Source organism: Pleurodeles waltl, chromosome 4_2 (genome assembly GCF_031143425.1).
Source record: "Pleurodeles waltl isolate 20211129_DDA chromosome 4_2, aPleWal1.hap1.20221129, whole genome shotgun sequence".
Classification (NCBI taxonomy): domain Eukaryota; kingdom Metazoa; phylum Chordata; class Amphibia; order Caudata; family Salamandridae; genus Pleurodeles; species Pleurodeles waltl.
Window position 1 is genome coordinate 905,634,669 of NC_090443.1, and position 21,748 is coordinate 905,656,416.

The window sequence follows — 21,748 nt, forward strand, 5'->3', positions numbered from 1 at the left end:
GTAAAGTTGGGTCTTCTATAACTGAACTGATGTAATCATAGGCAAGAGCTAAGCAACATCTGAACAGAGTCTCTAAGAATGGACAACTAAACAAAATCTCAGAAAATGGGCAACTTACATCACCTAAAGCTTTGCTATATCAAAGTCCAAAAGTTACTAAATAAGCCTCTGCTGGACAAGATTATGAGGTGGTTAGTGTGCAGCCAATAAAACATCATCTGCGCTTCAGATGTATCTCTTCACATTTTCTGCATCCAGGATTGGTTTACGGTGACACTCCTCTCTCATCTCCGGCTTCCATACAAAAATTACATTTCAGCAACGTGGAAACATGAAATGTGCTTCCTGCCAAAAACTAAAACTCAAGGAAGAACAAAATATGCAATATGAAAACAAGACATTGAGCACTGGGGCTCATTGTTTAAAATGAACAATTTTTATCTCGAGGAAATATGCAACACAGCAGTAAAAGCAGGACAGAAATTTCCACTATGCAGGTCACACAGGATGTTTGAAGAAACATTATTTTGCAGAGTTAGCACACATTTTATTTCTCTGGAAAATTAGTAAAATGTGAGACCTTTTTAACTAATGCTAAAACATGAAGAATAAACCGTTTAATTTAAATTTAAACCATTAACCTTTCAGTACATATTAATAATCATCCCTTGTCAGTACATAAATTATGATTGAAAAAAATACTTTTTCATTGGACAATTATTATTTCGTGTTGAATTTCATTGTGTCTGACACTAGGGCAATCACATTCCTACCACACATTTAATTTTCTAGCACACAGCTTTCAGTTAGGCATTTAATACACGTTATTTCACATGATGTTTTAGTGACAATTTTATTAATAATGTTTGCTCTTTAACATGATCTAATGTCATCTTCAAAATTATTTTGTTCAACAAAATGTGCCACTAATGTTTCTTAGCAACACTACAAAATAGAAAGATGGACAGAGTGTTGAAACTTTTCAAACACTCAACCCCAGTCACAGATCTGGGTTTAATCCATCGTTATTTTGCTTGCCACATCACCCTAGTTTGAACCTAGCCATATGCAAATCAATTTTGACCCTGTTCCCCATGCGAAGAGTCCAGTCATAATTGCCAAGCCAGGTCCTCGTAGGACAGGAAACAAACATCCTGGGACCGGTTTTGAGATATCAACCCTCATCAGTCAGGCTACCTTGAATTCAGTGGCACAGCGAGAAAGGAACCAATGTCTGGGCTTACCCTAGCCACTTAGGGCGCACATAGCAACACCACAAAATTAAATGATGAATGGAGTGTTGAATCTTTTTAAACACTCAGCCCCAGTCACAGATATGTGTTTAATTCACTGCTGTGTTGCTCGTCACCCCAGTTTTGACCCACTCATATGCAAATCAGTCTTGACCCTAATCCCCATGGGAACAGTCCAGCCCAAACTGTCAAGCCAGGTTATATCTGGACCAGAAACAAGCATCCTGGGACCAGTTTCAGACTCTCACCCCTCATCAGTCAGGCTAGCTTGAATCCAGGGTGCAACCAGCAAGGGACACATGTCTGGGCATACCCTCGTCACATAGGACACAGATAGCAACACCACAAAATAAAATGATGGACGGAGTGTTGAAACTTTTCACATACTCACCCCCAGTCACAGATCTGTATTTATGCCATCGTTATTTTACTCACCACGCCACTCCAGTTTGGACCCAGCCATATGCAAATCAGTCTTGACCCTGTTCCCCATTGGAATCAGTGAAACCCAAACTGCCTAGCCAAGTCCTCCCTGGACCGGAAACAAGAATCCTGGGACCAGTTTTACAGTATCACCCCTTATCAGTCAGGCTATCTTGAATCCAGTGGCGCAGCAAGCAAGGGATCCATGTCTGGGCATACCCTAGCCACTTAGGGCACAAATAGCAACACCACAAAATAGAATGATGGACGGAGTGTTGAAACTTTCAAACAGTCACCCCCAGTCACAGATCTGGGCTTAATCAATTGTGATTTTGCTCACCACACCACCCCAGTTTGGACCCAGCCAGATGCAAATCAGTCTTGACCCTGTTCACTATGGGTACAGTTCAGCCTGAACTGCCAAGCCAGGTCCTCCCTGGACTGGAAACAAGCTTCCTGGGCTGAGTTTCAGGGAATCACCCCTCATCAGTCCGGCTAGCTTGAATCCAGTGGGGTAACGAGCAAGGGATCCACGTCTGGGCGTAGCCTAGCCAATTAGAGCACACATAGCAACACCACAAAATAAAATGATAGATGGAGTGTTGAAACCTTTCAGCCCCAGTCACAGACCTGTGCTTAATTCATTGCTGTGTTGCTGGCCACCCAAGGTTTGACCCAGTCATATACAAATCAGTCTTGACCCTAATCCCCATGGGAACAGTCCAGCCCAAACTGCCAAGCCAGGTTATCCCTGGACCAGAAACGAGAATCCTGTGACCAGTTTCGGGGTATCACCCCTCATCAGCCAGGCAAGCTTGAATCCATTGGAACAGAGAGCATGGGACCCACGTCTGGGCATACCCAAGCCACTTGGGGCACACATAACAACACCACTAAATAAAATGATGGACGAAGTGTTGAAACTTTTCAAACTCTCACCCCCAGTTCAGATCTGGGTTTAATTCATTGTTATTTTTCTCGCCATGCCACCTCTGTCCATCATTTTATTTTGTGTTGTTGCTACTAATGGGGCTGGCATTACCTTGCAGTGTATCCTGCTTTTGTATTGCAACAATCATGCTTTGTTTTTCTGAGCAGTTTTTCCAACAAAAATAAATCGCAGGGGCACCAAGTGGCATAAACTACATTATGAGAATTGCAGTTTATATTTTCCTTCAAGGTATAGATGATGTTGCAATGTATAAATTACTTGGTATTGTTTTTAGATCCACATATTATACAATTGCAACATTTAAAATGTCCTGCAATCTTATTCTGGCCCCACAAGCAAGCTATATCAACAGGTGCTCTCAGATACGTGCATGAACCATGTGATCTCTAATGTTTTTTCCTGAGACAGAATAATACATGGACTCAAATCAATGAGGAATGCAATTATGTGATACAAATCACTGAGGCAGAATGGGCCACAATAATCACTAACATGTACATAGTATCTCAAAATGCTAAATTTAGATTAATGAACTTTTATTTCTTACGTAGAGCGTACCACACCCAGTGTCGCCCCTCAACAGCAGCAGCAGCTGCAAAACTTTTACTACAAAACAATAATAAACTAGGGTCCAGATTTATACTCTGCGCTGAATTAATGTTATTTTTTTACACTAATCTAGCCCAAACTTAGCTCCATATTTATATTTTGACGCTAGACTAGTCTAATGTCAAAATATTGGAGTTAATGTCATTTTTTGGATGCACGAACCCACCTTGCATCAATGAGATGCAGGGTGGGCGTTCCCATCCAAAAAATGCCTCTAAGGTCTTAGCGCCTTATTTACCCTCCCGTGCAAAAATGGTGCACGGGAGGGAGGCAGGTCTAGATAATGCACTAAGCCTGCTTAACGCCATTATTTAACTCCTGGGTCAGGGCAGGTGTTAGGAGACCTGTGGACCCATTTCTATGGTCAAACACCATGGAAAGAGCCCACAGGTGTCCTCCCCAGGAACACCCCCACTCACATCAGAGGGACACCAGAGGATGGGGGACCCCATCCCAAGTAAGTAAGGTAAGTATAGGTAAGTATTTCTTTTTAAGTGCCATTGGGGGTCCTGAAATGGGCTTCCCTACATGGCATCGGGTGCAATGGCCATGCCCAGGGAGCCCTTGTCCCCTTTGCTGGCCATTGGGGTGGTGGGCATGACTCCTGTCTTTTATAAGACAGGAGTCATGTGGTATGGATGGTTTTGCATCAAGAAACGACGCTATGCTGGTTAGAGTCATTGTTTTTTTAAACTCTAACCAGCCTAATGTGATTTTTTGGTGCAAAACCCCCTTCTCCCATACTGCCCCCGCCCGGCTAACATCATTTTCCATGACGTTAGCCCACCCTTTGTGCTGGATGGTACCATTCCATAAATTTGGCGTCATTTAATGGCACAAGACAGCGCTATACTTTTTGATGCAAAGCTGTGCAAACGCAGTTTTGAGTCAAAAAGTATAAATATGGGCCTAGGTTTATTATTGTTTTGTAGTAAAAGGGGAGGGGCATTAGGGATGACGAGAACTGAGGGGTAGTGTTCAGCACTCCCCCTCAGTGCGCATGTATGTTTGGTCGGCCACCTCGGGCCACCCAAACACACATGCACAGTAGGCTCTCTCCAGCCCAGCAACACACACAGGTGATCCCAGCCAATCCGAATGCTGCTTTGAGCAGCGTCAGGTTTGGCTGCAGGGCAGGCTGGGAGCCTGTGCCTGCAGTGCAGGAGAGGAGCGGTAAGGCAACTGCGGCGGCAGCGAAGAAGCAGGTAAGTGATTTGTTTTTGATTTTTTAAAAAAAATTAATTCACCCCCCCCCCAACCCCATTCCCGTGCCGCCCCAAGAAAGCCTTGCAAGCCTCACCTGACTTCACCAATGGTAAAATCATTAGGATCTTCAGAGTGACTGAGGTGTTTTTACACAGATGTGGAGAACTTGGAGCTGGAATACTCCACATGGAGTGGTCATGCCCAATTCTAATTGATTTCCGGGGAGGGGTAATAGACTCTATTAATGCGACCACCCAGCTAACAATCCCATGTATTCCAATGGCTTGTTTGCTGAGAGGGTTCCCTCGCTCGAACAAAAGTAAAATCACTATTAGAGTTGCAGATCTGGCCCTGATTCTTGCAAAGTGAGAAATACCATGCTTTGGAAGGCTACCAGAGGCCCCAGGGTGCACAAATGGATGGATGACGTCATTCTTTGGGGGGGTTCGAAAGTGCAGTATTGTTCCAGGAGGTGAAGAGGGGTTATGGATATGTTGATAAGGCCAGGGTATGGGACCACCTGGTCGACTGTCTGAAAGACCTGGTAGTGGGCACCCCTTACAGTTCCCTACTATCTGTGAAGAGATCAGAAGTGGAATGGACCTAGAAACATTAAATGGATAAGCGCTGTGAATTATTTGGGTTGGGGATAACCTGGCTAACCACTGTCCGAACGTGGTCCACCATGACTTGCAAAATGGTAGAAGCTGAAACAGTTTTTGGGGAAGGGCAGGTGAGGAAGGGTTTGTCATTGTGGGTGTGATGGGCTGATATCCTTCTGACAATTTGTAGAGTCCACTGATATATGTATTGATGTTAACTGCAAATGAATGAAATTAAAGTATAGCCTATATTGACATGCATACTCATTGGATCTCATGCCCTGAACTGTATTATTTGTAATGAAGTAAAATTACAATAAAATTCTTTTTTTTTTATCCTTTCTTTGACTCACCTCAAACTTCATTTTACTGGTATGGTCTCCCTAATCTATTTCTAGAGACTCTTCCCTCCCCCATCTCTTCTTTTACTCATCCCAAACCTCATCCTACTACTATGATGTCCCAAATAACACTTTCTAGACTCTTCCATCTATTATCCCTGCATTATCCTCTTTAACCAACGAACAGATACCGCTCATATTAACACATGTTTCCCTCTACTAATCCATCACTGATTTTGGGTTCCGGAGTGGTGTGCTAGTCTGCAAAAAGTAGTTCAATGCCACACTAGGAATAGTAAATGCTTTATAATTACTATTACAATTGCAATTACAATAATGATCGGATATCTTCCTAAATACTGCTTTCTATATTGTCTTTATTTGTACAGAAACCCCCTTGGTTGGAGTGTGCTGTAGTCTTTATATTTAATTTAATGTGGAATTGTAATTGTGTTAGAACATGTTCGCAAACATCATAAATGGTATTGATTCCTTTTCCACCTAATCCTTGTTTGTGGGTATTTTGATTCTTCCAACAACATTTTTGTCCATTATTATTTTGTAATTTCTTATTTTCAATCATTTGGTCATCCCTTTGAAGCATTTCTTTACCCCTATTCAACTAGACCCTTGTTGATGGGTTATTGTTGTTCCTCTGAAAGTTTTTCACATCACATTGTTACCTTCTTGGATGCCCAGTTCGGGTATTTGTTAACCCCTTTTTTTACCCCCTCCCATTTAATGTAATATCTATACAAATATATTTCTCCTCCCATTTTTTAAATATATTTATCTTTCACTTAGTAATCTTATTTTGATTGAATACACCTCAGTTTTACTTCCAATTCACTTCAATGGGTATTTTTTCACATTGAGGCCCATATTTATACTTTTTGACGCAAACCAGCGAAGGCACCATGCGGGTGCCTTATTTAAGGATTGACGTTAGCCGGCGCTGCGGGCTGGTCTGAGTAAAAAAAATAACTCAAACCAGGCAGCGCCGGCGTAGGGGAAAATGGGGGTTGTGCGTCAAAGAATGGTGCAAGTTAGGTTTGAGTAAAAAATCATGGCTCAACCCGGACTTGCGCCATTTTTTGATGCACAACCCCCATTGAAATGACTCCTGTCTTAGCAAAGACAGGAGTCATGCCCCCTTGCTCAATGGCCATGCCCAGGGGACTTCTGTCCCCTGGGCATGGCCATTGGGCACAGTGGCATGTAGGGGGGCCCAAATTAGGCCCCCCATGCCACTTTAAAAAATAAAAAAATAATACTTACCTCAACGTACCTGTACTTACCTGGGATGGGTCCCCCCATCCATGGGTGTCCTCCTGGGGTGGGCGAGGGTGGCAGGGGGTGTCCCTGTGGGCAGGGAAGGGCACCTCTGGACTGCTTCCATGGTCTGAGACCATGGAGGTGAGCCCACAGGTCCCTTAACACCTGCCCTCACCCAGGCGTTAAAAAACGGCGCACATCAGGCTGTGCCCCGTTTTTTAAGGCCCGCCCCCTCCTGTGCGTCAAAATGATGCAGGAGTATAAATAGGGCGCACAGGCATTAAAGTCATTTTTTGGACGGGAATGCTTACCTTGCATGTCATTAACGCAAGGCGGTTTCCCGCATCCAAAAAATGAAGCCCACAGAGGGTTTTTTACGTCCGCGGGGTCCGGGTGTCATAGTTTAAATGTGGAGAAAGGTTTTCGCCGAATGTGCGTCAAATGTTTTTACTCACATTCAGTGCAAAAAGAGTATAAATATACCCCTTAGTGTTTCTTTCATGTTGATTTTGACGCCGCGGGTGATGGCCATATTTTAGGAAGCTCAGCGCACTTGTTCTGTTTCCATCAGTTTCTACGGATTTCACAAGTGACGCGGATGCTCTAGAACAGCTGAATCAGACAGCTATCAGGTACTTTTTCAGATATACAGAACTTAGTTATATGTTTCTAAATCATTTCCAATGATATTTTACAAGATACTTATACTTGAATCAGGTTTGACAGCCCAAATTGATATGGGGATCTGTCCCATTCTTTCAGTATGTGGACAATTTCGGGTTTCCCAGTGATGGATCATGATTTAATTTGCCATTGGGGGCTGGGACTTCACATTTCATTTTAACTGTATATCTGGATATGGCAGCATACATTTCCCTTTTCATTTGATCTACTTAAGTGATTTAAGTAATGATTTACTTGGTTTCTTTAGAAACCTTCCTCTCCATTTACTAATTCTGATGCCCACCCTCTATTTTTCAGTTTCTGGTTCTGTAAAAATGATGTCCATGCCCAACTATTTTTCCTCATCCTGATGATGACCATTTCATTCTTCTGGGTCGAAAAGCCATCAACGTTTCTGACAATTGGAATGGATTGATATGTCAAAAAAATTAAATCTAAAATGAATTCCATTGTTATTTCCTCTTTACAAACTATGGCCCTCATTTGGACTTTGGCTGTGGATTTCACTGACCGCCAAAGCCCAACCTGCCAGACGAACGCCAGTGCTGGCGGTCAGCAGACCACCATATTATGAGTGCTGGTTGCTTTCTGCTTTAATTGAGGTGGAAAGTAGCCAGAAGTTGTGCTGGCAGTCGGCACGGCAGAAGCGGTTCCCTCATTGGCACTGCCATGCCAAGAGGGCTCCGCCTGCCATATTACAAGCCATAATACGGCTTGGTGGAGTCCTGCTGGCTTGGTGGTGGCAGCGAGGGAAGACTGCCAGGACCCATCCCCTCCCGGACGTCCCCCTCGACTGAGAAGGTAAGTGGGCGTCCAAAAGGGGGGCGGTAGTGGGTCTGTGTGATTGGGTGCATGTTTGCGGAGAGGGTGTTGAATGTGTGCATGTCTACAAGTGGATGTGAATGTGTGTGTGCATGTATGTGCACATGTATGGGGTGTCTGTGTGGATGAATGCAAGTGAGTGGGTGTGTCTGCATGTATGCGTGTGCTGCATGTGTATACATGTCAATGTATCCAAGCATGACGGGGTGGGGGTATGAGTGGGGACATGTGTTTTTGTGTGTGCCAGTGACAGGAATGAAGATTCCTGTCTCCGGGTGCCTCACAACTCTTAATGTGGCAGTCCTTACCACCAGCTCCACTGTAGAAAGATCGCCACGGCGAGGCTGGCGGTCTTATCACCGCCACACTCATGATGAGGGCCTATGTACTATTCAATTTGTAGTCACTGTGTGATATCTGAGCACTTTATTACTATTATTTCTTACTGTGTTGATCTTTGATTGTTGAGTAGTATCAATATGTTGTGCTTCCCTAAAATCTTGTTGTGTCTTGTTTTGTTCATTTTTTAATTTTGATTGGTTAATTAGCTTTTGCTTCTTTATTTGTAAATTTGATAATTAATGTTTTTACGTTCTCTCACTTGGAACTCCTGAAGGGTATCCAATTAGTACTGCCCCTGATTCCAGGTGTTTTTGTGCTGCCCTTGTTGCGTTCAATTGTTGGAGTGGTCTAGGCACTGAAGAAGCTGAGGCCATACCTGTCCAAACAGACCACAGATCTCTCAAATGGTTAATGGAGATAAGGGGTGAAATTCCTGCACTGCTGAGGTGGTCCATCCCGCTACAGGGAATTGAATTTACAGTGGAACACAATCCTGGACTGGAACAGACAATGTCAATGCTGATGGTCTCTCCAGGTTCTTCTACCTTAGTGAAGAGAACCCCCAGGGAGTTGGGTAGTTCTCCCCACTTTCAGCCTGGGAGGTAATTGTTAGGCTTGGCTGCCTTTGCATGGGTTCCCTCTAACTTTTTGCCTTCGTGACTCCAACTTTTGCTGAACTTGTTTTTGTTGGACTTAGGACTCTGTGCACTTTACAACTGATAACCAGTGCTAAAGTGCTTGTGCTCTTTTCTTCAACCATGGTAACATTGGCCATACCCAATTGGCATATTTAATTTACTTACATGTCCCCAGTAAAGTATCACTGCATGCAAATGCAAATAGTGGGCAAGCAACACTGATTAAGCCGCTCACTTAAGTAGTCCTTTAAACATGTCTCGGGCCTGCCATTGCAGAGTCTGTGTGTGCAGTGTTAGTTGTCATTTCGATCTGGTAAAATAAACCCTTTGCCTTGCCCATACCTTTCTTTCTAATGTATATATGTAGGCCCTGGACAGCCCAGAGGGCAGGGTGGAATGTATTTAAAAAGTAGGACATATACTTTTTTACATGTCCTAGTAGTGAAAAACCTTTACATTCATTTTTCAATACTGCAAGGCCTATCTCTCCGATAGAATAACATTCGAGTTGCATTATTACATTTTATTAGTGTAATGTACAAATGGGAAGAGGTGACTAGTTCATGTTTAGTGTCTCAGTATTCCTAATTTAAAATCCTAACTTATGGCAAAGTCAGTTTTAAATTACAATTCTGAAAAGGCCAGTTTTAGATATTTGGTATTTTCTTGCCAAAGCCATTTGGTGCCTGCAGCCTGTCTGTGAGTCACATGACTGGGCGTGGGTGAAAGTTGGGCTTAGAGTATTTCTGCCAGACAGCCAAACACAATGAGAACTTAGGTGTGACAGGAGTGGCCATCACGGGCAGGATGGGAGGAAGAAGCTGGGCACTGTCCTACTTACACCTGAATTGGCTGTGTCCTACCTCCACACAAAGGGCTGCCTACCCAATGTAGTTAGCCTAGAGCTGGGAAGCGGGGCATCTGTGCATTTAAATGCACGCCTCAAGAAGCTTTTCCCTGCTTCAAAGACACAACTGTGTACAAAAAAAGACCTCAGACACCAACATTCCATACACTTCTGGACCTATGGATACTGTGCCAGGAAGGGGGACTGCTGTGCTGTTACTAGGAGCGCCACTCACTGGACTGCTGCTTGAAAGGAACTGCTGCCCTGCTGTGTTGACCTGCTGTCTGCTACCCTCTTGCATAGGGAAGAAGAACTGGACCTGCAACTTCTTCTTGAACCCAGGACTCAAAAGGCTAGTCTGCTAGTCTCCTGATCTGAGCCCCAGGGACACAAAAGGCTCCAGCCAGCTCCTGTACCCAGCTACACTGAGTTCCTGACCCCAATTGGTGCCTCTTAGGTCCTGGACCCCTGGTGTGGCTTGAGGGCACTTTAAATCAAGCTTTGGTCTCTTTGTGACCGCAAATGGGCCCATTTGCACCAGAACGCCCCTCTCACACCATAATTCAACATGAGCTGTCACCATCTCTGCACAGAGCAACCATTGATCGCTCATGGGAAACTTCCACGGCAAAGCTCCATCCCACCCGTACACGATGCCCGGCCTGTTCTTCGCGGCACACCGACCACCACCCACAAATCTCTCCTTGCTCTCTGCGACCCTCTCCAATGCGAATGGAACTCTTGGCACAAAATGTGAGAAAGTAAAACTTTAGCAGGACTAATTTGGGACTGTATCCAACCCCCGCTCCATTGCAGTTGGCATGAATGTTTGACTTTGACCCGGTCTAGCATGACCAGATCACCACGGTTGGTGCAACTTACTGTTAGGCGCTATTTACCAGGTTTATTTTAATTCATAATCCATGGTTCTATTGATTGGATTTTTGTTGTTTTTATCCTTCTTTCATTCATTAAATTAGGTTCTATATTTTTTTATCCTCATGTGAGATCCTTTTGTGTGGTGGTTCACTATTTTACTGTTTGAAGTGTTGTAGAAATAATTTACACATTGCATCTAAGTTAAGCCTGACTGCTCTGTGCATACCTACAAGGAAGCTCAGCACAGGCTAATTTGAGGTTCCTTGTGCCTTACTCCGATAAGGAGTGTGGTTGCTACTTGACCAGGGCTCACACACCAGTCAACCAGTAACCCAATTTCAAGCAATGACCCTTTGCCAGCTACACCTGTAGTGAATCCATTTTAGTTTCCCACCGGGCACAGGAGTTAGCTTAGCCTTCAGCTTGCAGGCCTGTTGTCCCTGTCACTTAGTGACCACTTAGCATGCTCTGTTTTATTCCATTTATTTTATTATTTCATTTAGTATTCACCATTGCTTACATTTTAGAAAAATGTTTTGAATTTTATTAACAGTGCCATTCTGAGAAGACGCCATTATCACTGTCATTATCAGTGATGTCCATAGGTATTGTCATCATGTCCCTTTCTCACTTACTGTTTCAGTGGGGGACTGCTTGTGAGCCAGAAGGATTGAGACAACAGTTGTTACTTGTTGTAGGAGTGACTCAGTCATCTACAAACAAAAGTGCTGTCACCCCTAAACCTGCAGTCCTGCTTAGGAGCGAGAGTTCAACTACGACACTACCATGTCCTATTGTTCAATTTATGGACCCAATATGCATTCCTGATCGGGGAGCAATTAACAGGCCCAGGTAGCGCGAAATTCCTAGAAGGCCTCAGAAAGTTTAGGACAGGAAAATGCCAGCTTTCTAAAAGAACTTTTAAGATACAGGGCCATCCAATATTCCCACATGGAACTAGGTAAAAGCCTGCAGCAAAAATGTTCCTGGAGAAATTATTTACACATTGTTTTATATTTAATGTAAGTCATGAGATCCATCATCGTTATTCGGATTCAATAACACTCAACAATGTACTATCATCAAAAATGTTTTAATCAATTACCAACAGATACCAAATATCATGTAACCACTGTCATCCCCCAATTCAGATCTTAAAACATTAAAATGTGAGCACAGCCAAGCATCTTAGAGAGGAAAACTCCTCTTAATATGATAAATAAATGTAGTCCACAATTCAAGATCCAGATAATATCCACAAAAATGAGGAGCCAGAACTTTTGCATAGTATCAAGGATTAAACCCTTGACCCGAGGGTAGGTTGCTCCCCCTGTCGCTGTAGCTCCACCAGCCCAGGCTCCTGACACCTCCCAGCAAGACCTGCTAAAACCGTAAGTACTCCCCCACCCAGCCCCTCACCCAGCCCCGCGCTACTCACCTCTCCTTTCCTGTACTTCTGTCTTCTGCCTTCCGCTCTCTCCTCCAACCTCTCTCCGCACCTCTGCTGTCCATTTCCTTTCGCTCTCTGCTCCTCTTCTGCAGCCCACTTGCTGCGCGTTCTGCTCTTCCTGGGCCCCGCTCCTCTTCCTGCTTTGCTCTTCATCCGTGTTCTTCTTTCTCCTCTGCACCCCGATCTGCGTGTTCTTTCTTCTTTCTTCATCTGTGTTCTTCTCTGCACACCGACCTGCGTGTTCTTTCTTCTTTCTTCATCTGTGTTCTTCTTTTCTCCTCTGCACCCCAACCTTCGTGTTCTTTCTTCATCTGTGTTCTTCTCTGCACCCCGACCTGCGTGTTCTTTCTTCTTTCTTCATCTGTGTTCTTCTCTTCTCCTCTGCTCCCCGACCCGCGTGTTCTTTCTTCTATCTTCATCTCGACCTGCGTGTTCTTTCTTCTTTCTTCATCTGTGTTCTTCTCTTCTCCTCTGCACCCCGACCTGCGTTTTCTTTCTTCTTTCTTCATCTGTGTTCTTCTCTTCTCCTCTGCACCCCGACCTGCGTGTTCTTTCTTCTTTCTTCATCTGTGTTCTTCTCTTCTGCACCCCGACCTGCGTGTTCTTTCTTCTTTCTTCATCTGTGTTCTTCTCTTCTGCACCCCGACCTGCGTGTTCTTTCTTCTTTCTTCATCTGTGTTCTTCTCTGCACCCCGACCTGCGTGTTCTTTCTTCTTTCTTCATCTGTGTTCTTCATATCTCTTCTGCACCCCGACCTGCATGTTCTTTCTTCTTTCTTCATCTGTGTTCTTCTTTTCTCCTCTGCACCCCGACCTGCGTGTTCTTTCTTCATCTGTGTTCTTCTCTTCTCCTCTGCACCCCGACCTGCGTGTTCTTTCTTCTTTCTTCATCTGTGTTCTTCTCTTCTCCTCTGCACCCCGACCTGCGTGTTCTTTCTTCTTTCTTCATCTGTGTTCTTCTCTGCACCCCGACCTGCGTGTTCTTCTCCTCTTCTGTACTTTTCTCTGCGTGTTCCTTTTCTTCCTCTGTGGCCTCTCCTCATCTTCTGGACGCTTCCCCTCTGCTTCTCAGGTCTCTCCTCTTCTGCCTGACTCTTCTTCTTGACTCTTCCCTCTTCTCTCTTGACTCCTCTCCTCTTCTTCTTGACTCTTCTTCTTGACTCTTCTCTCTTCTCTCTTGACTGTTCGCTCTTCTCTCTTGACTCTTCTCTCCTCTTCTTCTTTACTCTTCTTCTTGACTCTTCTCTCTTCTCCTCTTCTGTTCTTCCTGACTCCCCTCCTCCTCTGTAATCCCCCCTCCCCTATCTTTTCTCCCCTCCCCTCTACCTGTGACTCCCCCACCCTCCGCTTTCCCGCCGCCACCTCCTGCTCGGCCCCGCCCTCCCTGCTCCCATTCGTCGCCCTCCCCTCCCGCCCCCAGCTGACCCCTCCTCCCCCCCTCCTCTCTCTTATGGCGGCCGCTGTGCGGCCGCGCTGCTGGCGTGCTGAAGGTGCGCCAAAGGCAAGCCCGTCTGCGCCCGTCCGTGCCTGGACCGCGCCCAGCGCCACGACCCCTGGCCCCCAGCACTCCCAAACCCCACAGCACCGCTACGACCCCAACACCCTCCACGCCCTCAACCAGGGGCACTCCAGTACCTGCTTCCAAGCCAACCCTAAACGCACCCATGGACCCTTCGCATGCCTCACCTGCAAACTCACCTTCCACCGCGAAACCACCTCACCCGCCAGCCCACGCGCCAACAACCACCTCAAATGCATCCTGATCAACGCACGCTCCGTCCACAAGCACGCCATAGAACTATGGGACCTCCTGGACTCCACCGCACCGGACGTCGCCTTCATCACTGAGACCTGGATGAACGCCTCTTCGGCCCCTGACATCGCCATAGCCATCCCCGACGGCTACAAGATCTCCAGGAGAGACCGCACCAACCAAGTCGGTGGAGGAATTGCCATCGTCTTCAAGGACTCCATCAACGTCACCACCTCCACCGAAGACACCCCCCTCGCCGCCGAACACCTGCACTTCCAGATCCACACCGACCCCAGGACCACCCTCAGAGGAACTCTCATCTACAGACCCCCTGAACCACGTGCCCTCTTTAGCGACTATCACTGACTTCATCTCCCCGCACGCCCTTGCCTCGCCGGACTACATCCTCCTCGGTGACCTCAACTTCCACCTGGAACAGAACAACGACCCCAACACCACCGCCCTGCTCGCCAACCTCGCCAACCTCGGTCTCAAGCAACTTTTGAACACAACTGTTCAAGCAACTGTTGAACACCCCCACTCACATCGCCGGACACACGCTCGACCCCATCTTCTCCGCCAGCAACCACGTATCCTTCAGCCACTTCTCCGTAATACACTGGACCGACCACAGATGTGTCCACTTCACCTTCCGACGTGAGACTCTCCACCTCCGCACACAACCCATCCCACGCAGACATTGGAACAAAATCCCCACGGAACAGCTTCTCTCCATTCTCAGCGACAACCAACCACCTTCTCCACCGACCCCAACGACGCAGCCCTCAGCCTCACGCATTGGATCACCAACTGCGCAGACAACCTCGCACCCCTCAGACGCCTCCCAAGACAGACCAACACCAGGAAACCTCTTTGGTTCACAGACACCCTCAAGGAATCTAAAAAAACCTGCTGCACCCTCGAGAAAGCCTGGCGCAGGGACCACACCGCAGAAAACATGTCTGCCCTCAAAAACGCCACCCGCGAACACCACCAACTGATCCGCGCCACCAAAAGAACTTCCTTCACAGACAGACTGGACAGGAACACTCACAACAGCAAAGAACTCTTCAACATTGTCAAAGAGCTCTCCAATTCTAACGCCAACGCCAACGCCATCACGCCCTCACAAGACCTCTGCAACTCCCTCACCACCTTCTTCCATCGTAAGATCACCGACCTACATGACAGCTTCGGACACCAGACCCAGCCAACCACCACAGAACCTACCACCCCAGCCATCACCCTCAACGCCTGGACTCACATCAGCACAGAAGAGACCAAAGCTACCATGAACTCCATCCACTCTGGTGCCCCCTCGGGCCCCTGCCCACACTTCATCTTCAACAAAGCCGACGACATCATCGCCCCGCATTTCCAGACCATTATCAACAGCTCGTTTGCTTCTGCCACCTTCCCCGAGAGCTGGAAACACGCAGAAGTCAACGCCCTACTGAAGAAACCTACGGCGGACCCCAGCAATCTGAAGAACTTCAGCCCCATCTCGGTCCTCCCCTTCCCTGCCAAAGTCATAGAGAAGACCGTCAGCAAGCAACTTCCCAACTTCCTTGAAGACAACAACCTACTCGACCCCTCTCAGTCCGGATCCCGAGCCAATTACAGCACATAAATTGCCCTCATCTCAGTCACAGACGACATCAGAACTCTGATGGACAATGGAGAAACAGTCGCCCTCATCCTCCTCGACCTCTCGTCTGCCTTCGACACCATCTGCCACCGAACCCTAATATCCCGCCACCGCTACACCGGTATCCAAGGACAGGCCCTGGACTGGATCACCTCTTTCCTCTCCAACCGCTCCCAAAGAGTCTACCTCCCACCGTTCCACTCAGACCCCACCGAGATCATCTGCGGCGTCCCACAAGGCTCCTCGCTCAGCCCGACTCTCTTCAATGTCTACATGAGCCCCCTCGCCGACATCGTACGCAAACACAACATCAACATCACCTCCTACGCCGACGACACTCAGCTGATACTTTCCCTCACCAAGGACCCCACCAGCGCCAAGACCAACCTGCAAGATGGAATGAAAGACGTCGCAGAATGGATGAACCTCAGACGTCTGAAACTGAACTCAGACAAAACGGAAGTCCTCATCCTCGGAAACACCCCGTCCGCCTGGGACAACTCCTGGTGGCCCACGGGCCTTGGCACCGCACCAACCTCCTCAGACCACGCAGGCAACCTCGGATTCATCCTGGACCCACCATGACCAAACAAGTCAACGCTGTATCATCTTCCTGCTTCCTCACCCTCCGCACGCTCCGAAAGATCTTCCATTGGATCCCCGCCAACAGCAGAAAGACTGTGACCCACGCCCTTGTCACGAGCCGCCTGGACTACGGTAACACCCTATACACAGGAACCACTGCTAAATTCCAGAAACGTCTGCAGCGAATACAAAACGCCTCCGTCCGCCTCGTTCTCGACATACCCCGCAACAGCCACATCTCCGCCCACCTGAGACACTTGCACTGGCTTCCCGTCAACAAAAGGATCACCTTCCGGCTCCTCACCCACGCACACAAAGCCCTCCACAACAAGGGACCCGAATACCTCAACCGTCGCCTCAGTTTCTACACGCCCACCCGTCAACTTCGCTCCGCCAACCTCGCACTCGCTGCCGTCCCTCGCATCCGCCGCACCACGGCAGGTGGGAAATCCTTCTCCTACCTGGCGGCCAAGACATGGAATTCCCTCCCCACCAACCTCAGGACCACCCAGGACCACCTCGCATTCCGGAGGCAACTCAAGACCTGGCTCTTCGAGCAGCAGTAACCCCCTCCCCCTAGCGCCTTGAGACCCTCACGGGTGAGTAGCGCACTTTATAAATGTTTCTGATTTGATTTGAAATGTTAATGAAGAAGAGGCATTGACGTTTCGGTCTCCAGTGGCCTACTTGTCTGCAAGACCATCATCAGGACACAGTGTTACGCAAGAGTGACGCTGGACTCAACCTATATATTAACAAATATAAGTTTACAACTTTCTACCAGTTTGTTGTAAATTGATAAAAGGAGATACCATGTGCACACCTTGTCAGACTCCAATACCTGCCATTACGCAAAACTGACAAAAACCTGCATGCACCATGACAGCAAGAGTCCATTGACCAAGAGGAAAAGAAACAATCACTTAAAGTCAAACTAAAATAGTAATGGGAGCTCTTACCAAACTACGATGCTCAGTCAAAATGACACGTTTAAACTCTACAACAAACCAAAAATGAATTAAATCAATTAAATGTCAAATCCTAGCCTCAATGCCATGTGAAACTATCCCAGAGACAGCGTTTTACCCCACATCAGAGAAGGTACATATGCGGCTATTAAATCAGTGTTTGTAACTGAAGTTGCAAAGCTTAGTTAGACCAGTAAAAGGCCCATAGCACCTACACATTTAAACGTCATCAAGTCACTCAACCGCTAGGTTGAGTATCAAAAGTATTTACTTCACCACCAAAAAATGGGTACCATAACTAGCAGTTCCCTCAGCAGCACTCATTGTCTGTTCCAGCATTCGGAAAAGACCGTATGTCTATTTCAATCCCGCATGTGAAGCGTGTGCACCTGAAGGTCACCTGGACGCAAATGAAATGTAGAGTGGCCATCTTGAATGGTGAGAGAATAGCCGTCCGCGAGCATGAGTGCACTAATGAACATATTTCTTTATGTTAGGGAAAAAATCTCAAACAATAAATGTCCTAGAAGACTAAAATGCTTATGAAAATAAATATAAAAAGAAACTTGGGAGCACATTTACAAGAAAGTGGAGCATCATCTCCAATGCCCCACTTTTCTTACATCACCATGGTAGCGCTGTATTTACTATAAAGCACACCATGGTGCACGTTAGGACTATGGCGTAAACATTTTTGACACTATTGAGGCGCTTTGCTGGACTAGCATCTAAAAATTTTATGCTAGTCCAGCAAAGGTCAGGGAGTCCCATAGGGTGTAATGGCAGCGTCACTTCTTGTAAATTTCACTGCTCCACTTTTTTGGGCCTCCTTGCCAGGGGACGCCCCTCTTGCATACATTATACCTGACCCAGGTATAATGTGGTGCAAGGGGTTACAAAGTGGTGTAATGCAAGCATTGCACCACTTTGTAAATTAGGTGCACAGTGGGGGCCTCCTTAAAGCCGCCTTAGCGTAAAAAATATTATGCTAAGGTGGCGCAAGAGGCATGTAAATATGCCCCTTAGTTTTTTGTGTAAAATATACAATTCGTAATGAAGAATTACTCAATGTAGATCGCTTAGAAAATATATAGATAGCTCAAAAATATATGTAAATACACAACAGTGTATTGTCTAAGAACCTTCCAGGTAGAACGCTGTGTGTAAGAGTGAGAGTCTTATAAAGTAACCAATATTTGCCACTCCACCAGTTGATTCAAGCATTAAGGTGGTCATTCCAACATTGGCGGTAAAAGGTGCATACTGCACAGGTGCGGTCAGAAGACCGCCAACATACCGCCGCGGCCGCGGTAAACCGCCACAGTCATTCTGACCCACAACACGGAAACCGCCAAAATACAGACACCCACAGAAGTCCACCACACCAAAGGCCAGCGAGAAACTGGCGATAACCAAACCGACACCGTCACGCCAACAGAAATACACCCACACTATCATGACCCACGATTCCACGTGGTGGTCTTTCAAACGCGGTATTCCATTGGCGGTACACACCGCCGCGCTCAAAATACACACACACTTACAAAACACAGCCAAATTGGACAATTCCAAATACACACACCTGATACACATAGGCACACCACTCCACACACCCAATTAAATATAAAACACACACCCACATCACCCACAAACCCCCACTCCTAAAAAATCGGGACCACGCACAGAGAACCGAGCACCCAGATGTGCATATTACCATCACCCAGCACTATTACCATGCACTTCACACAACACACCAATACACATCACCACACTTAGCACCACACAATCCACCCCACACATCACCTACACCACCCCATGGCACCGCAAAGACACCCCAGGTTTTCGGAGGAGGAACTCAGGGTCATGGTGGAGGAAATCATCTGGGTAGAGCCACAGCTATTCGGATCACAGGTGAAGCAGACGTCCATTGCCAGGAAGATGGGGCTATGGAGCAGAATAGTCGACAGGGTCAACGCTGTGGGACAGCACCCAAGAAATCGGGATGACATCAGGAAGCGGTGGAACGACCTACGGGGGAAGGTGTGTTCCGTGGTATCCAGACACCGCATTGCAGTGCAGAGGACTGGCGGCGGACCCCCACCTCCTCCCCCAGAATTTACAACATGGGAGGAGCAGGTCTTGGCGATCCTGCATCCTGAGGGCCTCGGCGGAGTATCTGGAGGAATAGACTCTGGTAAGTCTCATCTTCACTACTTCATCCCCCCACCCCACCAGCATGCCAACTCATACCCCCACCCTCACCCTCACCCCCATCACTCCTACTCCTTGCAAATGTCTCACCATCACAACCCACCCATCCCAACACCAAGCCCTGCATGCGACCACAAAGCATGGACACCCATCACCAAAGCATGCCCACTGCACATCCCCATCCCCCCCCCAAACCATCGTCACAAAAGCCCCCACACAGGAATGCAAGCACTGGGGTACACGGGCACCCACCCATTGCACACCATGGCACACACAGATGCAATAATCATGGTTTTATACCCCTGCAGGACCCCAACGCAACGTCACCGCGCAGGAGGGTCCACAAATGTCCACTCCACCCCCAGAAGAGGCCCACAGTGATGACAGCAGCTCTGTCGACCTGGATCTAGATGACCAGCCCGGCCCATCAGGGACCTCGGGACAGTCGGTTCCCCTCAGACAGCCACAGGCCACAGCAGACCTTCCCCCCTCTGGGAACACCAGCACAGCACCCACCCAGCGGGCCCATACCTCTGTCCCCAGGACACGTCAATCAGCGGTGTGTCCACCACTACAGGGCACCCAGGTTAACCCACCACCCCAACAACAACAGGCACCTGGGGGCAGTGGCAGTGGGCACACGGTCCAGGGGACAGAGGCCCAGGGAAACAGGGGAACTGGGAGGGCTGCTGTGCGACAGGGGGGGGGACAGGCCCAGGGAACCCACTCTCCATGAGGCCCTCTCCAACATCATGGGAGCGTACCATAATTCCCAGGAGACGATGGCGACAGTACTGGCCAGGTTTCAGGAGACCCAGCGCCTGCAGGAGGACCAGTATTTGGGGTTCAGGGAGGAACTACGAACCATCAGTTCCGCCCTGGGCACCATCGTAGGGGTGCTGAATCTGGTAGTCACCACATTGCGGGACACTGTGGCACCACAAAGGGCCCCTGACACTAGCATGGGCCAAGAACTGCCTACCACCTCCGCCGGCGTTAGTGGACAGGAGGCTCCGCCACAGGACCACCAGGCCACCAGCACCCCACCCCCTGCAGAAGGAGAACCACCCCGCAAGCAGTCCCTGAGATCCAGGAAGAAGACAGAGTAAGATGCCAAGACCCCCGCCAGGAAAGGATACCAGCCTGATTGTCATCCCACTGTCCCACATTGTCACCCTGTCCATCCTTAAACTGCCCCTGCTCCACTTTCCACAGGCATTTGGACAATGCACCTGTGAAACTAATAGTCTGGACCCTCCAATATAGAGAACTTAAATAAACACAGTTATTGCACAAAACAATCAGGAGTCTGGGTGATTTTGAACAAATGTATTAGACATTACCGTGCCAAAATGCTTATTTACATTGTGATGCCTTCATACCAATGTCACACAGCTGTAGTCCATGGGGAAACAAAGCAGACGTCACACATCTCTGAAATCGGAAGGGAAAGTCACAACTGTAGTATGCCGGTGTGTATTCTTACCTGTGTGTCATTGGAAATATTGCTGTATTACTGTGTTCCTGTTGTCTATGTCGTCTTCTTTGGCTTCCTTGTCTTCACTCTCCACAGGCTCCACAGCTGCTACAACACCACCATCTGGACCATCATCCTGCAGAAAAGGCACCTGTCGTCGCAAAGCCAAGTTGTGAAGCATACAGCAGGCCACGATGATCTGGCACACCTTCTTTGGTGGGTAGAATAGGGATCCACCTGTCATATGGAGGCAGCGCCCGAAGGTCCGCTCGATCACCCTCCTAGTTCGCCCATGGGCCTCATTGTAGCGTTCCGCTGCCCTTGTCCTGGGATTCCTCACTGGGGTCAGTAGCCATGACAGGTTGGGGTAACCAGAGTCACCAATTAGCCACACACGGTGCCTCTGGAGTTGCCCCATCACGTAAGGGATGCTGCTATTCCGCAAGATGTACGCATCATGCACTGAGCCAGGGAACTTGGCATTAACATGGGAGATGTACTGGTCTGCCAAACATACCATCTGGACATTCATGGAATGATAACTCTTCCGGTTTCTGTACACCTGTTCACTCCTGTGGGGGGGGACCAAAGCCACATGGGTCCCATCAATGGCACCTATGATGTTGGGGATATGTCCAAGGGCATAAAATCACCCTTCACTGTAGGCAAATCCCCCACCTCAGGGAAAACGATGTAGCTCCGCATGTGTTTCAGCAGGGCAGACAACACTCTGGACAACACCTTGGAAAACATAGGCTGGGACATCCCTGATGATATGGCCACT